At 39.5% G+C, this 24,324-nt stretch overlaps 1 protein-coding gene across 1 annotated transcript in view; it reads right to left on the bottom strand.

Moving 5' to 3' along the window:
* LOC122787448 (claudin-4-like) overlaps nucleotides 1–24,043 on the bottom strand; it is a 318,425-nt gene extending 294,382 nt beyond the window's left edge. Inside the window, exons 1-2 of the mRNA XM_044054163.1 lie at nucleotides 24,006–24,043; nucleotides 23,676–23,911 (exon numbers count right to left, since the gene is read on the bottom strand). The gene's annotated coding sequence lies outside the window, so the exon portion shown is untranslated. The remainder of the gene's footprint in view (nucleotides 1–23,675; nucleotides 23,912–24,005) is intronic.
* Nucleotides 24,044–24,324: the final 281 nt, after the last annotated feature.

Raw genomic sequence — 24,324 nt, 5'->3', positions numbered from 1 at the left:
TAATGCATTTTATGGCATTTAGTTTCAGATCATGATTTTGTCACCAGTTATTTATTTGAGACAAACCTTCCTGTGGGATGGTAAGTGATTTGGGGATTCAATGACTGCTTCTAGCTTGCAGGCATCTGCAAAATTAGTTAGCTAGAGACCTTTGGCACTGACTTTTGCTTCAGAAAAGTAGGTGCCAAACAGGAGAGATCTCAGCACAGAATCCTGGGGGATTCCACTGGTGACTTGGCTCTCTGTGGAGGTAACTGCCCCTGTATTGATTATCTGTATCCTATCTGTGAGCCAGTTGATGATCCAGCAGGTTACATAGGGGGTTATTCCAAGTTTATTTAGCTTTTCTACTATGTTTGAGTGGTAAATTGCGTCAAAAGCTTTGGCCAGGTTAGAGGTATGTGGTGTGTACCATTTTGTCTACATCCATTGCTTTGCTGACCTTTTCAAAAATATTCACCAGGCTGAGTAAGCATGACTTGCCTTTGACAAATCCAGACTGAGATGGCTCCAGTGTTTGGAGGTTCCCAATTTCCTGGTTGATTAATTCCATGATAAGTCTTTCCATGGCTTTGCATATGAGGCTGATAAGACTTGTGTGTCTGTATTTGCATGGGTCTATGGAAGTTCCTCCGTTATGCAGGGGAATAACTGTAGCTGTTCTCCAATCACTTAATAGAAAACTCGTATGGAAGTTGAGATTGAACAGTGGTGTTAGGGGTGTGGTTAAATTGTGTTTCATGGTATGGTATTTAAGATGCACTTAGGGATATTGTCAAGACCCATCAATGCAGTATTTTTAGCTTTTGATAGCACTTTTAGAACTTGGTCTAGTGTGATACTGGAGGCTAGCCAGTTTCAGGTATATCTTAATGGACAGACAGAGAGAGGAGAGATGGGTAAAGTTGAGCCAACTTAATCGGCCAGTAAGTTAGCTATATCTTCAGCCTCAGTGTAGGTAACATCTTTCACAATCACCACAGCGCATTGCTACGTTGTGCTTTTGAGATTATAAACATAGCTAAAAAAATGCTTCCAAAACATAGAGTGGAGACTGCTTGCTTAGAGATGAAAAAGCAAAGTTATGATTCTGAAAAGTTCAGTAATTTATGCATACATGTTATGACCACCCCAACTAAGGATGTTAAAGAAAATTGTCAAATTTCTGTAGTTTATCACTTGCTAGGAAAATCAAGAGCTCAACCACACAATGTGTATTAAAACTTTCAGTTTCTGATAATTTTTCAAACAACACTTATTTACTTCCCAGTCTTCTCAGCATACCATCACCGTTAGAAAACACTGCCAAATATTTGAGGGCTTCTGTTTGTCAGTGTTTCAAGCCACACCAAATGCTTAGCTTCCCAGAAGGCTACCATGCAAGATCCTGCTGTCTTAGCAGACAAAGTCATATAAACTAAATATGCATTGTTTTTGCACTGCTGTCCTTTTAGCCTTGTTTCCAGCAAGCTGGCATTAGACCATACCACAAGAGCGGTTGTACACAGCTTCTGCACTTTCAGTAAATCCTCCAGAAATGTGTAAAACTGTACAATAACATCTTCCTCCTCTGCGAGATGCACATTCATCAGGATTCCATTCTTTCCAAAACAGACCTCCAAATAACCACCAATGTCATAAGGTGCTCAAGATGTCACTTGTCACAGAATCATCATGTCTTCAGGAAGTAACTGTGCAGAATACAACTGACTTTTAGCCTCTCTGTCCTGACATGTAAGGCGGGGAGTAACAGTAGTATACTAGGAAATGTCGTAGAAGTTTGTGTCGCAGTATGTTCTGAGTCTGGGCATCTTACCAAGTTTTATATCAGTAGGAATTAGAAAAAATACTATGCAAATGTTGGCATATTGCTATAACACAAAAAGCCCAACTCAAAGAACAAAACTTGTGTTGTGACTTTTATATGTCTGTTACTTACAAAGTGCAAAAAAACACAGTTTTATGTACTAATAGTGAGCAAAATGCAACCATTAGATGTTTGAGGGCTTCGCTCCTGTACTCTTCTTGCTTAAGTATACAAACTAGATATAAAGTTGAAGTGTAGGAGACTGCAGTCTTGATGTTCTAATTAGACTGAATGCAGCAAGGTTTTAACTATAAATTATCAACAAATGTACAGTTACCAAATAAAACCAAACCACATGTTCATACATCTCAGATGTCCACAGCAGTAATGAGACATGAGGAAATGTGCAAAGTGTCTCCTTCCCTGTATGCTATGTGACCCATCACTATCCATCATCTGGAATGATACTTCCTGGAAAGGGTCAAAAACTAGTGCCTTGATGATGAACATGTGTATGTAGTGAGGTGTAACTTAACTATGCATTACAAGGCCTGCAATAGATGTATTATATGGAAGCGTTTATAAAACAGATTTCTGTTAGATTTAATAATAACAGCGATCTATTTCTGGCTTATTTAATATTTATTAACAATAGCTAGAGGGTTTAAGCCACGGTGGTGCAGCGGTAGCATTGTTGCCTCACAGCAAGAGGTTCTCCTGTTCGATTCTCGGCTGGAGTGCCTTCTGTGTGGAGTCTGCATGTCCTCCCCACGGTTGAGTAGTGTGCGAAAGACATGCGTGAATGGGCATGCCACGTTGAAGGTTGGGTGTCGAGCTGGCACCTTGGCACCATAAAAATCTACTGCCAATCATTAGTGGACCGGAGTTCTACTGTGGCGACCCCTAACCGGGAAAAGCCGAAAGAAAAACAACAACAATAGCTAGAGGGTTTGTCTTCAGGAACTCTCTTCCTAACAGAAAGAAAAATGTTTGGTTATACTTTTTTTATGGGTGGGGGTGGCTTTATTCACTTGAAGTTGTATTTTTGCTATTTTTTTACCATAGTGAGTTAATGCTGGTGTTGTGTCCATGATTGCTGGATATTTGAGGAAGAGTGTGACATATGCATACATACATTATAGTTAATTTGCTCTTTCTTTGAAATAAAACCATCTGAGATCCTATATTTAAATACAGTTTAAAGTGTTATTTTAGTGAATGGTTTTAGTTGATTGTAGATGTAGGTGGTTCATCCTTCAAGGCAGTACTGTTGGTGTTAGTGTCACTATTACATAATGCATCTGGTGTAGAAACCCCTTGGCTCCTTCCTACAAAACCAATCCTATTAATCCCATCTATTTGTATATTTCCTAGGCCATCATCTTCTATGAACCTCACTCATGTTGTTTCATGTAGGCTTCCTACGCTACCAGGCTAGGCCTCCTTTCTACTCTTTTTAATGAAAACCACTTTATAGTATTTTGTTTTAGATTTCTTTATACCATCCCTGCCGGTGTCATATAATTGCACTTATGACTCCCACTCCAACTAAATGGCCATCCACCCCTTGTGTTTTACTTTGTGGAAGAAGCTGCAATCCCCAGTTACTTTCCCCTGTTATGAAGCACTGACTACGTGTGGTATGTAAGCCGTAGGCAAGAAGCATACTTTTAGTTTCATGAAGGATAATTTCACCTCCTCTTTCACTGAACTATAGCACAAAAAGAGAATTTACTCAAAGACTGATTTCATTTAATTGATTTTGCTTTTTCAGATGATTAGTAGAGAATATTGCCCAAATTTTTCTTACTGCGTATTTCTTTGAAAAGCAGAATTGAATGCAGCATTAGCTTGCCAAAGCTATATAGTACTTTCCCAGCCATAATGTCTCAAAAGGTTGAGCTAGATGCTTGGTTTATTCTAATTAAGTTTTGAATTGTTACTGTTTTTTTAATTATCTCATAAGCCCACTGGACACTACTACCTCTTTTCAGAGGAGGCATGATCACACAATTTTGTTGGTTTGTGTAATTTGCATAATGAAAAAACACAATTCTGTGCTGTACCAAAGTCCAGCCTATGAAGCCAATCAATGAAATCAGAATCAAAAAACGCGGCAGGACACTGCTAATCCTTAAAACTTTTAACTTTTAAAATTTAAAACAAACCATAGCCAATAGCATTCAGTAAAAAACCCGCCTATTCTGGAGGGTGGGTTTAACAGGTATAACATCATTTGGCTATTGGCTATGGTTTGTTTTAAATAAGTATTGTTTTATTGAGAGCTTTATCTGATGAAGGGAAGTATCCCGAAAGCGCTCATCTTGTGATCTTATACAATAAAAGTTAAAAGTTTTAAGGATTAGCAGTGTCCTGCCGCGTTTTTTGATTCTGTGTAATTTGCATGAAAGCCTCACTTTATCCATGCGGATACTGAGGGAATAAACTCAATGCAAAAAAGATGCTTTCCTTAAAGATTCCTTTAGCTTGTGCATCCTACAATCTTGTCATTACTTGCACTTCCACTCACCACACTGTAACACAACTTTCAATCTACAGACAGATCCCACATCCCTCATCTGAAAGCAATCCCCAGATTTAACCCCACTGCATTAGCAGCAGATAATCTCCCTATTTTGGTACCTCAAATTAGGAAAAGACACTGTGGCCTGTTCTCCACCCATGCTATTTATCTGTTTTGTCATGGAAGTTTATGTTCCATCATTCTGGAAACAATCATATATTACTCCTTTGCACAAATGAGGTACCTCCACATTGACTTTTCCAGTAGGGCGCAGTGGATAAAGTGGCAGCACTCCTTTTCATCTTTCATTTCAGTACAAATAGACATCACCCACTAGGCCAACTTGGCTCCTCTGCTATTTAAAACATTTATAAATAACCTGTATGCAGCAACTAAGCAAGCAACCACTGTTCTATGTGCTGATGATTCCAATGTCATATGCTCAGCTTTGTCCCTATCCAAACTACCAACCTCAACTCAAGAAGCAGTTCCTGGCATATAATCCTGGTTAGGAAATACACAGCTACTAATATATATATATATATATATATATATATATATATATATATATATATATATATATATATATATATATATACAGAGAGAGAGATAGATAAAAGGTGATAGGTTAATACATTAGTACTAGGCTAACTGCCTTGTGAGACATTTTAAGCCTAGCCAATTATCCTATGTGAAAACCAAACCCTGCTGCTTGTGTTTGCAAGGTAAACACCTTAACCATTATGCCACCCCCTTATGTATCCCAAATTCAACTTCCCACAACAAAAGTTCATTTTTTATCATATACTCAAACAAAACTGAAATTGGACTTGACTATACACACTTGCACACAGCATACATGATACTGCAACTCACTCATAAATGTCCACCCTTAGCAAACCTTCACCAAAAGTATATCCCATCTGGACAACTGAGATCACAAGATCAACCTCTAACTAAAACATGAATCTTTTACAGTTCTCATGTTATCACCCTTTACTCCATCTACCTGCCCAAATATAAAACATCACCAAACACTTCATTATTTTAAGTTAATCTTCATATCATATCTTTGTGATTGAAATATGTGCATAGTGTGCACATCAGATAGGTAGAACTCTATGGGCCAACCAACCAACCTATCTATATCCTAACCTTATATCTCCCACCAAATATTCCCAGGTCTAATGTTAAAGAGCTATTTGCATGTACATTAGTATGAGACTGAAAAAAAAAATTACATATATATATATATATATATATATATATATATATATATAGTTTACTATCTTTACAGTGAGCGACAATCTGCACGTATGCTGCCGAAAATCAGTTTGTCATTCACAAAATGTGAACTGTGCAGGATAGTCAAACACACTTATGTGAATGCAGTAGTGCATTCTGGATTTGGTGGTTTATTTCGATAGTGCAGATGGAATGTGTTTTGCCTTTTGCACTAACAATAGCAAACCTATATATATATATATATATATATATATATATATATATATATATATATATATATATACACACATACATATATACATGCACACACACACACACACACACACACACACACACACACGTCTAGAAGCAGCATTGCTAAATTAGAAGAAAGTCATTGTATATAGTAATTGACAGAAGTGGAAGCTATATTGCATCTGATGTATAAACTATAACATGACTGATGAATGTCCTTTTCAAAACTATGAATCCTTATTTTCATTAAGTTAATCAGCTGTATTACTTCTTTAATTGGATGTTTGGACCTCGTAATTCTTTCTAAATATTTCAAAAATGTGCTTATTTGGGCTATTAGTACTGTAAATATTTGCTTTGATACTGTAATTTTTCTAAATCTGTCTGTAATCTGGAGCTTTTCACACCAGTCCTCTGCAAAAAAAAACAAAACAAGGTGAATAAACCAGTCAGACTGCTTTGGTCAACAAATGGAAATAAATTAATAACTAATTCTAAAAGCCTTTTTCAAATATTCAGTTGCTCTTTAGGAAAACATGAATTATTCATAGATTTTATTGCATTGTTTGTTTTTGTGCATCACTTTCTTAAAAAAATAAATACTGCCGTACTAACTGCACCCACTTCTATATCAAAGTATATGCGATAAGATGCTACAACCTACGGGTGTAAACTAATGTACTCCACCCCACCCCCACCTGATTGTCTGTATGACAGTCCTCCATGTTATACATTTGCTTATTTCATTTTATTTAAAGTAACATGGTAATTATGCACTAGTGATTCGATCATATCTGCAGATCATGACCTTACCATGATAGAGGGATTTGTGTGCTTGTAATCTTCAAATCTTTACAGCTGTGCAGTCTGTAGCTTATGTTACTGTCAGGGGCACTCTTAAACAAGCTGGGCTGAGAGGTGAGACCAGTTTAAAAGAAGTCCAGAATCCACCCATGATGGTTCAGATAACAAATCTGAACATCTTCTCTGGATCAGGCATATATAAGGTCCTACCCCAGAACACAGGCCAGTGGTTGTTATCTTTTGGTGAGTGCCTGGTAACCACATTGCCACTGTAGCCCAATCGGGTTCCACCCAGGAAGCTTCACAGAGGTGCTGTGTGAATTGGGACAAATTAAGGTGGACTAGATTCTGTTAAGTGGCTCTCAAAGTATAGAATATCACCTTTGGAGTGTGTGGGAAGTTAAACTTACTAAGTATATTTAGTTGTCTTTACCTGTGCATGCAATACTGGTGCTCTAGCCAGGGGTAATCTCTGTCTTACTCTGGAGTTGACCCTCCAAAGAGGTCCCAGGCAGATGTTGAAAATACTTTAGACACACTCCAGCAAAAACAAACAAAAAAAAAACAAAATGCAAGTAATCCACTTTACAATGCTAAAATAAAACTTTATTCTGTTAACACTTTGGCTGATGCCATCTAGGACATAAAACACTAAGGGAACTAAGTTTCCTGGCAGCATTACACCAATGCATTATTGGTAGGTGTTGGGATGCTTACAAGTCTGCAGCTGGATGCTACTCTGTTGAAGACTGTACTAGTAAATGAGTGAGTGCCCCAGTGTAGGGAAAACTCTGTTATTTGAGCTTGTGAGCCTGACAGCTTTTCAGAGTGTTCCCCCTTTTCAAAGACTGGGGAACTGCTGAATATGATATCATTAATAAGCTCTGTATTTCTAATGGAAGACTTCACTGCTCTTGTGGGGGAGAGATGCTGATAAATGAGGTGGCAGGATTGGGAGGGCCTGCTTACCTAATCTGAACCTGACTGATGGATTGATTTTAGACTTGTGTGTTCATCGCGGATTTCCATAACGAAACAGCATATCTGAAGAGAACAATGCTAATATATAGTTCTGTTACCAAAATATTTTGAGCAAGAGGGCAGTGATTGAGTTCTAGTTATATAAGCTGACCTAAGGCCATGTATTCTGGACAGGTCAAGAGAGGTGCTCGGCTGTCATTTGTTCACTGTTTGATGGTGATTTGGGCCCGATGGTCAGGGTTGTGGTTGCAGAGATCTGGAAAACTGAAATATGTGATAAAGGTATTCTGGGAATGCCTGGCATTTGCTTCAGTAGAAGATACAAGTGCTACCTTTACAAATTCCTGAAGTGGACATTTTTATCACAATGTGAAATTTTCCAAGATAAACCAAAACCACAACCAGTGTAAAGGACTTGGCTTCATTTTGTTTACTTAAATAAAACCTCATTCTTTTAGGGTGTTTCAGATACAAAGTAATTTTTATGCCACTATTAATGATAACTTGGAAAGCATTTTTTTTTTGTCATGAAATTTAAAAGCATTTGATATTATGCCCCCTGAGGATACAACTGTCAAACTAGGGACTGTCCTGCATAAACGTGGATAAGTGGTAACCCTGGCACAAGATGAGTTTACTTTCTACCACCAGAAGATGGTTTCCTATATTCCTGTGTAAACTGGGGACATGAAGTTCATAGGTTCATGGGTGTGTAGTAGGCTAATGGCCCTGGGGCCTTTACAAGCCTAGCCCATAGAAGTGCCCTGGCAGTGTCCCAGTGCCGCTATCAGTAAAACCACTGGAGTGATCCCCTGGATGAACTTTCTATTACCCATCCACTCCAAGATTTCACTTGAAGAGGGCTAGTGAGGTGCTCTGCTTGACATGTATGGGAAGTCTATTCCAAAGCATGGGTAGTCTCTGGGTTATTAACCTGTCCCTCCAGCATGTTCTGTTGATTGTGGTAATGAGGTTGAGGTCTCTGCAGCATGTGATGCTGAGGGATTGGGATTTCTTTAGATGTAGCATATCTAACAGAGCTAGGTCAGACATGACTTTGTAAGTCAAGCAGAGATCGCCTCTTAGTAGACGATATGAGACAGAATATAGCTGGAGTTTTTTGAGTCTGTCCATGTAGAACATGTGTTTAAGGCCTAGGATTCTCTTCATGAGGTACTTTTGTGACCTCTCCAACTGTTGCAGGGGTCTAGTGAGGTACATGCCAAATGGGGCATTATACTCTATGATTGGTCTAATGAGGGAAGAGGAGAGAGAAATTACCTCTTTCTTCCTGGATGCAAAACCCTTGGTAATGAGATGTGCCATATAGGACTTTCTGACCACAGTGGCAATGTGGTGGTCGAAGGAGAGGTTGCTGTCAACCTGTGTCCCCAGATCTCTTATAATGCCTTCAGTGTTCAGTGGGCTACCACTGATGTGGTAATTAGTGGGAACTGAGTTTTTCCCAAAAGCATACCTCTCAACCTGGAAACATCAAAAATCTGGACAAGGCCCATGAAAAATAGGTACAAATCTGTACGCTGATTAACATCTAATTTGCATACATAATTATGTAACCCCACCCACTCCAATGTAATTGTGGGATACCAACTTTCAAACGCAAATTGAAGAACAGACAACCAAAACATGGCACCAGAGTCCCTCTGCAGCCATTCCAGTGTCCTGTTACCTAGCTATTTTGCCCCATTTACCATAAACGCTAATGTATGCATACTGCTTTACTTCTACAATGATTTGAATTTTATTTTTACATTTTACAGCACAACAATACAGAAACACTAAAAGACATCATCTGGTAAACAAAACAATACTGTCTCACAATGAAAATAGGCTTGACATTAAACTTTGCCCTTGAAACTCACATTCATTGAAACAGCATTGAAACCCACACCACATCCAAAGAAAATGCATCTGACCAGTGGTGGATAAAGATTACCTTTGGGCTGTTTTCAAATCATTGGCCCCTTGCACACAAAACAAGAAACATACATGTGTTCTTTTCTTTATACACCTTCCTGACTTTATTAAATTATATTCCTTGTATAATACAACACACATGTTAGAGCGCATTTTAAATTTATTGTTTGAACATTTTACCAGTAATCTGTACATTAGTTAATGAAACAAAACACATGAACCAATGGCGACAAAACTGCACAATTCAGAACATTATCATAAAAGTCTGCTTCCACACCCACACTATAAATAGAATGACAGTAGTGTAAGCCATAGGCATCTTGCACAGCGTCTCGCACTTATTTTCAATTTCATTTTTTGGGGGGGAGGGGACAAAAGGTCAAACACCAGGGGGACACATTTTAAACATTGCTTGTATAATTTTGTAAAGTTGCTAGAATAAAATGTTGTGCTACCAATGAGTAATTCTTTTTAAGTGACATGTCCTGTGTTCTAGCATCCGAATTTGTGTTGTTCAAACAGATACTATTTGAGCTGGGAATGTCCCGATTTTTGCTGCATATTTTTGGTCTGTTCCTCATAAAATGTGTGGTTTTCTGGCAAATCATTGAGGACTGAATTCACTAAATAATAGCCTACAGTTGAGTTTTACACTTCATATATTTCAGAAAATACATGGTAACAGAAAACTTTTTGTTCTAGCTAAGTTTACAAGAGCAATATTTAAAATCTGTCCATATTTGGGGCCTCTGTCCCCATATTATTTTTGGCTTTGTCCAGATTTCTAGTGTTAACGGGTTGAGAGGCATGAAAGCGATGTATGGCAGTAATCATCCTGTATACATCATATTTCTGTCCAAAATCAACTGCAAAACTCGTTTACATAACAGGTAGGTAGTTTTGTATTGTGTAAATCGGGTGCCACTAACACTGGATGACTTGCTTTTATCTAAAAAGTCAATCTGAAGAAAATACTGCAAGTTGTTTTTTTATTTCTTACATAAATTGTTTGCACTTTCTTAGCAAACTACAATATAGAATAGTAAGACGTGTTTATAATCAATACATGTGTTCTGTTTTCATGTAGAAACTTGAATTATCTTAGGTAAATTGCTTATTTGCAAGAGTAGCAAAACAGAACCCTATAAAATTGATCCTGTGGATTATATCACATTGTACAACTGGCAACTGCATTTATATTTCATTAATTAGTGTATTTGTAAAAGCTGTTGTACTATCTTAAAATAAAGCACATTCAAACAAAAATCTCTCAGATGACTTTTCTCTAATTTTCTAACCTAGTTATTAATTATCCCATTTTCTACACACCGGAAGCCTTAATTCAATGATCAGAAAGTGTCCTGGTTTGTATAGCAGTAAATGCACACACACTAATCCAAGTTAAATAAATACTAACAGAATGGTCCTGTTCTATATATCAATAAAGGCACACGCACTACTTCAAGTTCAAATATGCAGCAATAATTTGATTCAAATCCTTGCAATTGTGTGCGTGACCAGAAAGAGCGGAACAATAAATGCAGCAATGCAATTCAAAGTAAACTTTAGCTAGCTGGTCTCATCTCATCCATAAATGCAGTAGTACATAATTCAACAATGGAAATGTCTCATCTATAAATGCAGCAGCACATAATTCTACAAAATGGTCCCATCTATAAGTGCAGTAGCAGTCTGTCACACACACACACATACACACCATACCATTGCTGGCATATCTCCGTTTCAGTTGCTGCCATTAATCCCTCACACACACCTTACCGTTGCTGGAATATCTCCGTTTCAGTTGCTGCCATTAATCCCTCTGTTTCTGTGCTGCCATATCTCAGTTGCTGCTGCCATTAATCCACAAAGGTTGCTACTGGCTCGGCGAACTGCTCTGCACAAGCATTTCATTGCTGCCATTAATCCATTTTGTTCGTTCCTGCCATATCTCTGTTTCAATCCACAAAGGTCGCTACCGGCTCGGCGAACTGCTCTGTCCAAGCGTTTTGTTGCTGCCATTCTCTCAGAAACTGTTTCGGCTTGGTGAACTGCTCTGCACAAGTGCTTCCTTCCCGCCGTTTTACAACTTAAGTCAGCCAGCCGGAAATGATGATGTCAGCTCTTTGAGCTCAATTCCGACTGGCTGGTAGCCTGACGGAGCTGACGTCATTGCGCACATGATGACGTCAGCTCCGACAGCGCAAAAATTTTAAAAAATCAAAGAAAAATCGGAAATGAAGGGGTGTCATTCGGGAATCGTGGCACCCCTTCATTTGGACCCCAAAACTCGGTAAAAAACAAGTAATTCGGTACGGTTGGGAGGTTTGCCCAAAAGTGATGACTACGCATTTCTTGGCATTAAGCTTAAAGCCATGGTTTTGACACCATTTATTGGTCTCAGTGAGGCCTTTCTGTAGGATACCTGCATCACTTGAGGAACTAATAATGGCTCCCAACTTGCAGTCGTCTGCAAATTTGGTCAGCCAGAGTCCCTCCATGTTGGCCTGGACTTCTGAGAAGTAGATGCCAAACAGGAGAGAACCCAGGTCTGATCCCTGTGGAACTCCACTTATGAGTGGTCAGCAGTCTGACTTGGAGTCTGCTACTTTCACACTGTGGGTTCTATCTGTGAGCCAATTGCAACCCACATAATGACATAGGGGTTGATGCCTAGTTTGCTGAGTTTATCAATAATTCCTGAGTGAGGAATGGTATCAAAGGCTGTGGCCAGATCAAGGTAGGCTGCATGAACTGCCTTACCTTCATCTACTGCTCTGATGACCGACTCAAAGAAGTCAACCAGGTTGAGCAGGGATGATCTACCTTTCACAAAACCAAATTGTGTGGGATCTAGTGTTTGGAGATTCCCTATATCCTTGTTAATTAAGTCCATGATGATGCTCTCCATAGCCGTACATATCAGACTCGTCAGGCTAATGAAGTGAAAATTTACATGGTCTGTAATCACTCCTCCTTTACGGAGAGGGATGACTGTAGCAGTGCACCATTCGGTAGGGGCAAAGCGCGAGGTGAGGCTGTGAGTGAAAAGACCACACAGATGTGGTTTCAGTTGACTTTTGTAATTCATGTAGAACACAGCCAGGGATATTGTCAGGTCCCATGGAATCTGTATTCTTGGCCTTAGACAATGCAGCTTTAACCTGTGCTGAAGTAATGTTGGGTGCCCGGTATTCTTCCAATATTGAGATTGGTCTTTTGGGTGGGGTAAAGTTGGCACTGAATCTGTCGGCCAGTATGTTGGCAATATCTGTTGGCTCCATATATGCAGTAACTCAGAGCAAATCTGGGTATCACCATGGAGATCCTTGATATAACTATAGAAGGCTTTGCGGTTGTTTTTATTGTCTGCCGCAATTCTGCCTTCATAGCTGGCTTTGGAGGTTTTGATGAGGGATCTCAACTTTTTGTTGAGGCTGTCTGAATAAATAAGTTATAACATCCCCAGTACTTTTGGGAGAAAAAGAATGTGACTACTAACTCTCAACCTCTGAATTCAAGAATCAGGGATAAAGGCCCATAATAAAGGACTAATTTTAAATATTGACCTAATAATCTTAGAAACTTGCTAGAATAGTATATTTTCCAGTAGCATGCATTTTCTGAGGGAATTTCTCTCTTTTTATTTAGTGATTGCAGTCAGCAATGGTTTCCCAGAAAACCATAAACTGTATGAATAACAGACTGAAAATATGAAGCACAATCTGGGGACAGTAGAGCCCTACATGTGACCAGCAGTGATAAGTGTCTGTCATACCAGTAACCCTAGTACTTGCTGATATACATCAGAGTTGAGGGAAGCCAGCTGGATAAAGAAAGAGGCTTTTTTAGTGCTATGGTTGGGGGGGGGGCTGTATGGATTTGACTGATAGTACCAATAAGCAAGGAGAGTAGCAATCCTAGCAGCCATGAATGTGAAGACTCCAGCTGTGGATAGAATTCAGTAAATCCATGCAGCGTGAGGTTTGGACGTGCATGATAAGGCTTTGGCAGACTGTGCATGATATGGAGGGATCTTTGAATTAAATTGAGAGGTTCTAATAAGCAAAACAGCTGAACTTCAAACCCCTTGAAGCACCAGTTACATCAGTCACAAAGTGAAGCTTCATGATGTGGATAGAAATCATCGTCAATGCAGAATGAGTTTCAGAAATCCACAGTGAGGTTCTGGCAGGTTATCAAGTGACTTGAGGTGGATATGAGAAACTAACCTGTCCTCAGCAGGGGTACAGAAACACTGATCTTAAATTAGGACATTGCTGAGAGGTGGAAGGTTCATTCTGAGGAACTCCTAAATCCAGAGTGCACACCTTCCTTTGAGAAGGTGATGTAAGAAGCAGGTGGTGGAAATGGATCCATCATTACAATGACTAAACTTTTCCTATGGACATGTATGCTAGAGTGGAAGAGATCCAGCTGGAATTACTGAAGGAGTAGACTGCTATTGAGATGTCTTATTTAGAATACCTTGTCCTAGGTTATGTGGAAGACTGGGAATGCACTTCTAGACTGACTTTCTGGGATAGATGTCCCTGTTTTTAAAACCAGGGTGAGGAATGGTCATTCCACTTGCAGAGATGTGACACTCCTCAGCTTCCATAAGGCATATAATAGGGTGATGGAAATAAGACTTTGTTCAACACTCGAGTCTTTGATTCAGGAGAAACAGTACACATTTTGTCCTGGCTTTGGATCATCAAGACAACTGTCTTTGCACAGATACTGCAGGGGTCATGGGAGTTTGCCCCCACTGTCTATATGTATTTTGTGGATTTAGAGAAGGCATGTGACCATGTACCCTAAAATGTGGGAATTGTTGCAACAACACAAGTTCCCATGGCAGCTGCTGCAGCTGCTTTCCATTCAGTCCCTGCATTTAAGGTGTAGCAGCTGTGCCTGTATTCTGAGCATGAGTCAGACATGTTCATGGTGGGATTAGGACTCCACATAAGCTGTGCCTTATCTCCCCCCTGCTGTTTGTGATTTCATAAACATGATATCAAGATGTGCAGACTGGGTATGGAGAGCATCAGGTCTTGCAAGTGAGTGTTGCACTTTTGTTCTTTGTAGATTGTAGTGACCTTTTAGCCTCAGGTAACATTGATTTCCAGCACCAGCATGCTCTGGACTGATTCACTGTTGAGTGTGAAAAAACAAGGGTGAAAATCATCATCTTCATATCAGAAATCCTGGTTCTCCTACAGAAAAAAAGTGACATGGGGCAACATGTACCTCAGCCTGAGGAATTTAAGTATCTTTGGTGTCTCTTTCTTAGGTGTGAATAGAAGGGACTGAGATTGTACCAGACTGTACCACTGACGTGAGGACTATACCACAGGTCAAACAGAATGTATCACTGAAGTGAGTACTCTACCACTGAAGTGAGGACTTTGTCACAGGACAAACAGACTGTACCACTGAAGACAGGATTGTTCCACAGGACAAACAGACTCTACAACTGAAATGAGGACTCTACTACAGGACAAACAGAATGTGCTACTAAAGTGAGGACTGTACCACAGGACAAACAGACTCTACCACTGAAGTGAGGACTGTACCACAGGAGAAATAGACTGTACCACTGAAGTGAGGACTGTACCACCGGACAAACAGACTCTACCACTGAAGTGAGGACTGTACCACAGGAGAAATAGACTGTACCACTGAAGTGAGGACTGCACCACAGGACAAAGTTCTCAGTTCAACAAGCAGTCTGTGTCCCCATCCTTCCCTACAGTCATGAACTTTAACTAACAATTGACAGGTGAGATCACTGATATAAAATGGCATAAATAAAGTTCCTTTTCATATAGCTGGGCTCATTATTCATGGTGGAGTGAACAGCTTGACATTTGTATTTAGATGAGTCAGCTGGCATGGCTTGGGCTCCTTTCACAGTTAAACTTCCTTTAATTAGGTAATGCATGCAGGACATCAAAAGTTAAGAAAAAACATTGTAGATAAGGTTAACATAAAAGTATTGTGATAAAAGTGCACGAGTAAAGATCTCCTAACATAGCTATGATTTGCATGCAGCCAAAAGTAAGAAATCCAGGCATTGTATTGACAATCAACATTATTAAATGCTTAGAAAATGAATAAAGTAAAAAACATTTTATTGTTATTGTAAGGGGCAGCCCCTCCCCCCAGACATACCCACATGACATAGCTTTCTTCATTCCCACAGGGTAAATATAGTAACTTTGATGAAGTACTACCTTAGAGGGAGAGGAAAGAATGGCTGATTTTCCAGCAAATCCATCTGCTCTCCATACTCTTGGAGTTAATATTAGTTTATGCCAATGAAAGGGTGAAAGGGGACCCTTGCATTGCAAAATGAAAATGTACTTAACTTTTCTGTGACATAATAATTTTACTTTTTCCTTCTGTTGTTCACTTGCTCTTTGAGCATCTGTCTTCTTACTGGCATGTTGTGTACATATCCAGAGCATGCGCCTTATATTGTAATGTTAATTTCATTAAAAAAGTACTAGAGTGTGATAATGCTTTTATATAAATATTATATTTTCAAAGTAAATCCTAGTATCTAATATAAACAAATGTATTTGTATTGTGCAGCAAAAGCAACACTGGAGTATTGAGTTTTGACTATATATTAATGTCTCTTTTAAAAACAACTATGAGTTTAACACTTTTCTGCTTGTCAATAAAATCAAAGAGCATTAACCCCAAGAGTAAAAAAAGGCAACATTATTTCACAGACACTCGACAAGGGTATGACGTATTTCTCTACAATTTGTACTCAGGTAACTACACTCTCATGTGAAAAACTGTGACATATGACTTTGACTTAGGAGTCGTATATTAAAACAAAGCTGATTCACTGATGTTTGACATTTATAGTTTTGACAGCATGGAACTTATAGCTGGGATACATAACATTGTTGTGTTCGTTTTACTTACAGATAAATCACCATTTCACTGAAGAATCATTACACCTTGAGATGGTAAACGTATATTCATAGATACTGGGAAGAAGCATTGGTACCTTTGACATTATCAATCTTCATCTGAAACTGTAATCTTAACAAGGCACTTTTCTTTCTAACAATATGAAATTAAAAGGAAGACCAAATACTAGTAAGCAATAATTTCCAAACATATAGACCATAGATGGGGAAGGCTTTGAATGCTGAGGAATTGTCAGATTTAAGTAAGATGGAGATGCAGGAATGAAGGGATGTAGTGAACGACATGCCCTAGGTCAGTATCAGGAATTAAGAGTTCGTTGCATATGTCATTAGGTGATGATCCATCCTGCTTTTTTGAAAATCAAACCATGACGATCCTTTCTATAAGACCCTGCTTTTAGTCTGCATAGCATTTAAGGCAGCTTGTAGCATGTGGTAATTTATAGGTATGTCCTTCAATGTGAGGTCAAGTATAATGTTTTTAAAATATAACTCTAGCATTTATTGCTAAAATATGACTAGTTTTTTGGCATGTGCCATGCATTTTTGGATTTTGTCTAGTTTGTATATTACTTCCTGAAAAGAATAAACAAATGTCCAGTGAGACCCCAGATCAGCTGAACTGACTGAATTTCAGTGGGTGTACTCTTGTGGCCACTTATGGAACAATTTGTGCATACCATATTCAATTTTTTGGGGAGGGAAACAGCATACTTTTGATCCCCTAATGCTTAGACTCAAAACCTGTTAGATGAAGAAACTTGCAGTACAAGCCATATTTGAAGTGGATTCTTACAAGAAAAGAGGCATCCAGAAACTGATATGGCAGATCAAGTGAGGGTTTGTTAGTTAGTCATACATCAGCAACATTATTCTCTCTTTCCACTGGAGGTGATCTTCCATGCATACCTCCATCACATATCTCACATATCCCACATATCCCAGTGAGCATGCCTACAGCCTCTCTAACCTCCAGTACCTCTACCAAGTGCTTAATCCTAGTGTAATGATGGGACACACACCATTACCCATTGTGCACTTTGTTTATAACACCTGCATCACTGAGGAATACAATAACATTCCTGGTAAGCCAGTTCAGCATACCTCATTGCTTACAGGGACAATAGCTTGCATTATTACTTTTTGGCAATAAATTTTCCCAGGAGCCATCATGTTCTGCAGCATTGTCCTTAGTGTTCTGTGTGATACGGGTTTAATTTCTCTTACTACCCTAGAACTTACCTGTCAAAGTAAGTGCATGAATATATGTCAAAACACTACCTTTTTGCTTTCAGTCTGACAGACCTGTCTGGCACTTGCTTGTGCACCTCTCTGTGATGTCTTCATTCTTACTTTTATATGTTACGTTTTACTGTATTGTGATCCTTTGCTGCTAAACTTCTGCTCTGTGACTTAAATGGAACCCCTGTAATTTGGTGTTGCTGAGACAGCATCACTTTGCCATATTTTGTAATGCAGTATGGTGTCCATTCATTGTTACTTCCATTGACTTATTTTGCTAATTGTGATGTGTCCTGAGTATAACATAGCTCATTTGTAGGAGTCTGGGGATGTGGTTACAGAGGTATTTACATTTAAGAACAAAAGCAAATATAGCTGAGTCAGAACATGTAATTTTCCTTTACCGTTATTTTAGATAACTCTATACATCATTTCAGACCTTGGGACAGTACAAGTGAGTACTGAGAAGTTATCCCAATATACAGGGGTAGAACTTAAAAGATCCCTTCAGCATATGCCATTGAGCTTTGATTTGTGATTCAGAGTACAATCAATTTAAAATGGCTATTTTTATAGGCTCATAGGAGGTTATTAGGCTAATGGCCCTCGGGCCCCTACAAGCCTAGCCAAGCATTTATTCCCTTTCCCCAAACAAAAACCTCAGTCAGCACCTGTTGCCTCTGTCATTGAGGGACACAGGTGGGACTACTGGGACAAATTTGTGGTTTCCCATCCACTCATCAAGGTTGCGCTTGAAGAGGGTCAGTGAGGAAATCTGTTTGACGTGAATAGGAAGTTTAATCAAGAGACGGGGCAGCCCCTGGGAGACAAACCTTTCTCTCCAGCAGATTTTGTTGATGTTGCATATTAGATTTAGGCCTTTCAAGTGGGTAATGCATGAGGAGTAAGACTTAGAGATATGGAGCATCTTTAATAGAGCAGGGTCCGAGATTCCCTAGTAGGTGAGACACAGATCACCTCTGAGCAATCTGTACGATACCGAGTAGAGCTATAATGATTTGAGCCTGTCTACATAGGACAGGTGTTGGAGGCCATGGATTTTCTTTATGAGGTATTTTTGTGGCTTTTCCAGTTAGTGCAGATGTTTGGAGAGGTACATACCAAACGGGGCGTTATACTTAATTATTGGCATAATGAGGCAGGAGTTCAGGGAGGTAATAACCTCCTTTTTCTAGATGCAGTCCCTTTATTTATGAGATGAACCAAGTAAAAGGCTTTTCTGTCCACTGCCGCTACATAATTGTCGAATGTGAGATTGTTGTCAACCAGATTACCCAGGTCTGTCACCATAGGTTGTGTGTTTAGATGGTTGCTGTTAATGTGGTAATCAGTAGGGGCCATGATTTTGCCAAAAGGTATGACAATGCATTTTTTTGCATTTAGCTTAAGTCTATGACTTTGGCATCAGTCATTTGTTGCTGTGAGACCCTCTTACAGTATGTTAACATCATTTGGGGAGACAATGACAGCACCCAACTTACATTTGCCTGCAAACTTGGTCAGCCACAGGCTTTTTGTTTTTGCCTGGACCTCTGAGAAGTAGATGCCAAACAGCAGGGGTCCCATGACAGTTCCCTGGGGAGCACCACTAATGGCAGGTCTGCTGTTGGAGGTGGAGACACCTATTTTGACCTTGTGGATCCTATTGGTGAGACAGTTGGCCACCCACCTGATGAGACAGGGATTTACTCCAAGTTTTGTTAGCTTTTCAATAATGCCTGAGTGGGGGATTGTGTCAAAGGTCTTGGCCAAGTCAAGGTAAACTATATGTACTGACTCTCCCTCAGCCAGAGCCTTGGTAACCATCTCAAAAAAGTCAACCAGGTTCAACAGGCAAGATCTGCCCTTGATGAATCCGAACTTGCTGGGATAAAGTGCTTGGAGATTGCCTATGCCCTTGTTTATGAGATCCATAATAATATGCTCCATGGCTTTACATATCAGATTTGTCAAGCTAATGTGGCAATAGTTTCCAGGGTTAGTAGTGGCACCACCTTTGTACAAGAGGATGACAATGGCAGTTCTCCACTCTGCTAGAATGAAGCCTATACTTAGCCTGTGGTTGAATAGGGTGCTCAATGGCAAAGCTAGTTCTTGCTGGAGATGGTGCAGAATACAGCCAGTGATAATATCAGGTCCCATGGAAGCTGTGTTCTTTGCTTTGGACAGGGCCTTTAATACTTGATCTATGGAGATGTGAGGTGCGGGACAAGTATTTGCGATGCCAAATGGGCCTGGGGGGGCTATGTTTGCACTGAACCCATCTGCTAGCAGGTTGGCTAAGTCAACAGGATCAGTGTAAGTAATACCATTAAGTACTAATTCGAAACAAACCTGGGCTTTGCTATGGAGGTTCCTGACATAACTGAAGAAGGCTTTGTGGTTTCCCTTTGTTTTGGAGGCTAGTTTGATTCATAATTGGATTTGGAGGTTTTCACTAGTGATCTAATTTGCTTGTTGAGGCTAAGGAAGGAATTTTTGAAATTTGGAATTTGTTCCTTTTTTTTCTTGGACAACAGTTTCTTCCTTTTGTTGTAAATCTGTTGATAGATGATGTCCCCCAGACTGGTTTGTATTTCCCTGAGGAACAGGTTTTAGTTCTGTTGGGTATGGCTGAGTCCATGCAGTTATACAGATGCTTGTATACTGCATTGGTATACTGTTCAGTATAGTTGTCGGCATCCTCTGAGTGGGCTGTGTTGTGAAGCTACTGATACCCTCCCTTAGGAGTTTGTAGTCAGCTTTTCAGAAGTTTTTTAGCCTGTTTATGGCTGGGGGTGTGGGATAGAAACTTTGAATGAGACAGACCGATGATCTGATCTCACCAGAGCAGGACATACTATGAGAGTGATGCAGCTGTTGCCCATGTTGGTGAGAACCAAGTCCAGGATATTATCTCCCCTTGTGGTGGATGAGACAAGCTGGTCTAGTGCATTAGAATTGATAAAGTCAAGGAATTGTTGGGTGAGTGCGTTAGTGCAGGAATAGTTCACTCAGTCAATGGTGGGGTAGTTGAAATCACCAAGGATCGGGGTGTTAGAAGGTATCTTAATAGAGTCAAGTAGGTCCAGGTAGGAGGAGTGGGTGTCCTGAGTCATGGAGGGGGCTCTTTAGCTGGCTATAACTTGGATGGGTGTCTTGCCAACTGTCAGTTGCACCTGGAGTAGTTCCAGTGTGTCAGGCTGGCAAACCAGTCTGGAGGTGTGCCTGTCCTTAATGAAGATAGAAACTCCACCACCTTTAGTCTTCCCAACCTCATTTTGGGATCAAAATGTGTGGAATGAGGTATAACCTGGTAAGACAGGGGTGCTCTCTGCAGCCCTGAACTAAGTTTCTGTGACCCCACAGACATCGGCATATTCTAGTGCGCGGAGAGCCTCCAGTGAGTGCATTTTTGGGTTGTCTCCTGGCATTAAGCAGCATAACCTTTAATTTGCTTTTTGAGAGATCTTTTACTTTGGAAGATTTGTCTTTGGGACATTGCCTAAAAAAGGCACAATAGGGAAGGCAATAGCTTTGGCCAGGATCCGGAATCCCATGGGTGACAGGTGGAGGCAATCTCTGGCAAAACATCAAGGCCTGTCAACCATGTCATCTCAGCAAGACAGATACTGGATCCCCTTAGAATGACACCAGAAACTAAGCCAATTATTGAAGTCAATTATTTTTTGTTGGTATTGTGGTATCATGCTTGGTGATGGAAGGATGCTACTTAGGGCTAGGGTCATACCTGCCTGGGACACATAATCTGCAAGCTCAATTATGTCTCTCTTCATATAATCCAGCAAGGTATGTCTCAAGTCATTCACACCAACATGTACAATGACAGAGTCATACTTGTACCTGTTGTGGAGAGACTTAAGTGCGTGTGTGATGTGGTGGATTCTGGCACCAGACAGACAACTGACCATGACCTTCTCCTTGTCGAGCCTGGTGAGGGGGACATCTGTGTGTCATACAACTGAGTCGCCAATGACTACTATGTTTTGATTTATTGTTATGCCTTATAGGCTGTTTGGTTTATTCTAATGCCTTATGGGCTGTGTTTGTGAGACACTGGTGTGTTGTCTGCTGTGTGTGAAATGATTGTGTGTGTGTTTTGCAGGACTCAGCTGTTTAGATAAGTTTTTATTTAGGACCTCTGCATAGGTGCTTGTGGCATTTGTTCTGGCAATCTCCTCTTTGTAAGGAATACTGACTGTGGCGCGAGATAGCATGGACTCCAGGTTACTGATGTAGATACATTTCTCGCAAGTAGAATAATTATGTGCTAGGAGAAGAGGACTGTCAGTAAACATTAGGCAGTTGCTACACTGTCTCAGTATGCCCATGTTGACCAGGCTGGCAGGAGAAACTGATGGAAATTGTCCAGACATAGTGTTGCGAATACTTGGGCAGACTTATGGAAAGAGGGTTTTCATAAGGGTTTGTCCACAAGAGTTTAGACCACAAAAACCTTCTTGAATGTAAAGTAAATGGCCTGAATCACAAGTGCTAAAACCAAAACTAAGAGGGTTAGAATAACAGACAAGTTTAATCAGGCTACTAGCAAGCAGTAATAAATGCAGTAGAATAAAATCACTTGAGCACTTAAGAGCATGCAGTAAAGCAAAATAAGGCAAAGCGTACAATTTTTCATTTGACTAGATTACAGCGGTTATACTGCACTAAACTACTAATTAAATGTAGCCAGGCAACCAATCAAAAGAAAAATATAATTTCTCCGGATGAAAGATTCTGCACAGACTGGTATTCAGAATGCTAAGCAATAGCCTGAGTCACAGTTAGAGCAAACTGACAGATGTGTCTGCAAACCTCACCTAATGACCTAGTACAGTAAATATGTTGTTAATGTCAGAATAACTCAAAAGCAGTTGAATGAGATGGTGGTGCAATGTACACACAATGCCTTATATTCAAACCTCTCAACATGTAAGCAGAAGAAATCTGGACAAAGCCAAAACTAATGGGGGCACAATGCCCAAAAATATGGAAAATATGTAGATATTAATCATATAAACTTGAAAGTTGATATATTAAAAGTTTTTGCATTAGTATGCATATTCTGAAGGATATGAAGTCTGAAACTCAAATATGTGTTATTACTTAGTGACTTAATCCTCAATGATTTGCCAGAAAAACATACATTTTATGAGGGACAGACTAAACATAGGGGTTAGAAATCTGGACATTCTGCAAAAATCTGGACAGTTGAGAGGAATGCAATTCACAGTAGCTGCCCTTCTGGTCAAAACCTATTCCCAGAAAATGAAAAGGTCATTATGGCTTCTTTTTCTGTTTGTACTGGATTAAATGTATATTTTAGAAATGACTGATCTAGTGAAATATCATTAGGCATAACAAATTGCACTCTTTAAATGTACATTGCTGTTGCTGTAATCCTGATAAACAAGAACTGTAGGTTACAAAACATCATTTAATAGTTTTACATTATAGTAATCTGTTCAGGCATTCTGAGCATGACTGTTAAGAGAACTGGAAAAGAAATTACTCAACTTTTTTTTGTAGTTGCTAGGGAAAATGCAAATAAAGCAATCCCACACCAATATTCATATGCATACTTCATTTTTAAAGGTTTTACTTGTTTCATTATCTGTTTGTTTTCCTGCAATGTAATACCACAGTCTTTGGAATTAGGATGCAAGTACTGTAATGAACATTGCATGACACACAAGTATTAGCAGTTACAAAAATGAGTCCTAATCTTAGGAAAACCATAATTAGAATAATCTATATAATTCATAATACCAGAACATCTTCAGAAGAATGATGAACAGCTAAAATATTTCAGTGTTTCAGCTTCATGCTTATCTCATACAAAAACAATGTCGATCAGTCCTCACTCATTGGCAGAGTATTACAGTAAGATAAAGTTCAGAATCAGAACCCATTGACTGACACTTACCTACAAAAACGTCTGTGCTGTTAATATAGACTTTTCAGCAGAGAGCAGGAATACTGGACTCCTTCAACTTAGGATATCTGGAGAGAGGTTTTTTTTTTTCGTTACAGAATGCACTGAAATGAAGACAAAACCAGGTACAGAGGTAACGGCAGGCCTCTAGATCTCAGAAATTGGCAGGAGTCCCACAACTTTGATGTAAATACTGAGAGCTTCTGTCACAAATGAACTGCTAGATTCTATACAGGAGGAAAAAAGCAATGCAACATTATCCCTGGGAGATTATTAAACCTGCTCAGAACAAATAGGCAAAGAATTATAAATCTTCCTCACCTCCTCATCTTCCCTGTCTGAGTCATATTTCAGACTAGGCACCTGGGACAGTGCTTAACTGTTTCAAAATCCAGGTATTATTCTCTGGCGGAACGTACCAAATAGTTATTTAGTAGGGAAAAAAATATACAGGTTTATACTGTACAGATTAAATGTGTTAGACAGCAAATGTCTTGAAAAAAACACCTTATTGATTTTTTGTCAGTTTCATTATTCTTTTTGGCAGTATACTGTTTATGTTCCTAACACTTATCTCCCCCTGCGCATTTTATACCTCATGGTCACTCTCACTGTGTTATCCATGTCAGAATGGCTAATG

This window comes from Protopterus annectens, chromosome 13.part0 (assembly GCF_019279795.1).
Source record: "Protopterus annectens isolate FY-2018-M chromosome 13.part0, PAN1.0, whole genome shotgun sequence".
Taxonomy (NCBI): domain Eukaryota; kingdom Metazoa; phylum Chordata; order Ceratodontiformes; family Protopteridae; genus Protopterus; species Protopterus annectens.
The sequence above is the reverse complement of the archived record's forward strand: the minus strand, read 5'-3'. Positions and strand labels throughout refer to the sequence as shown.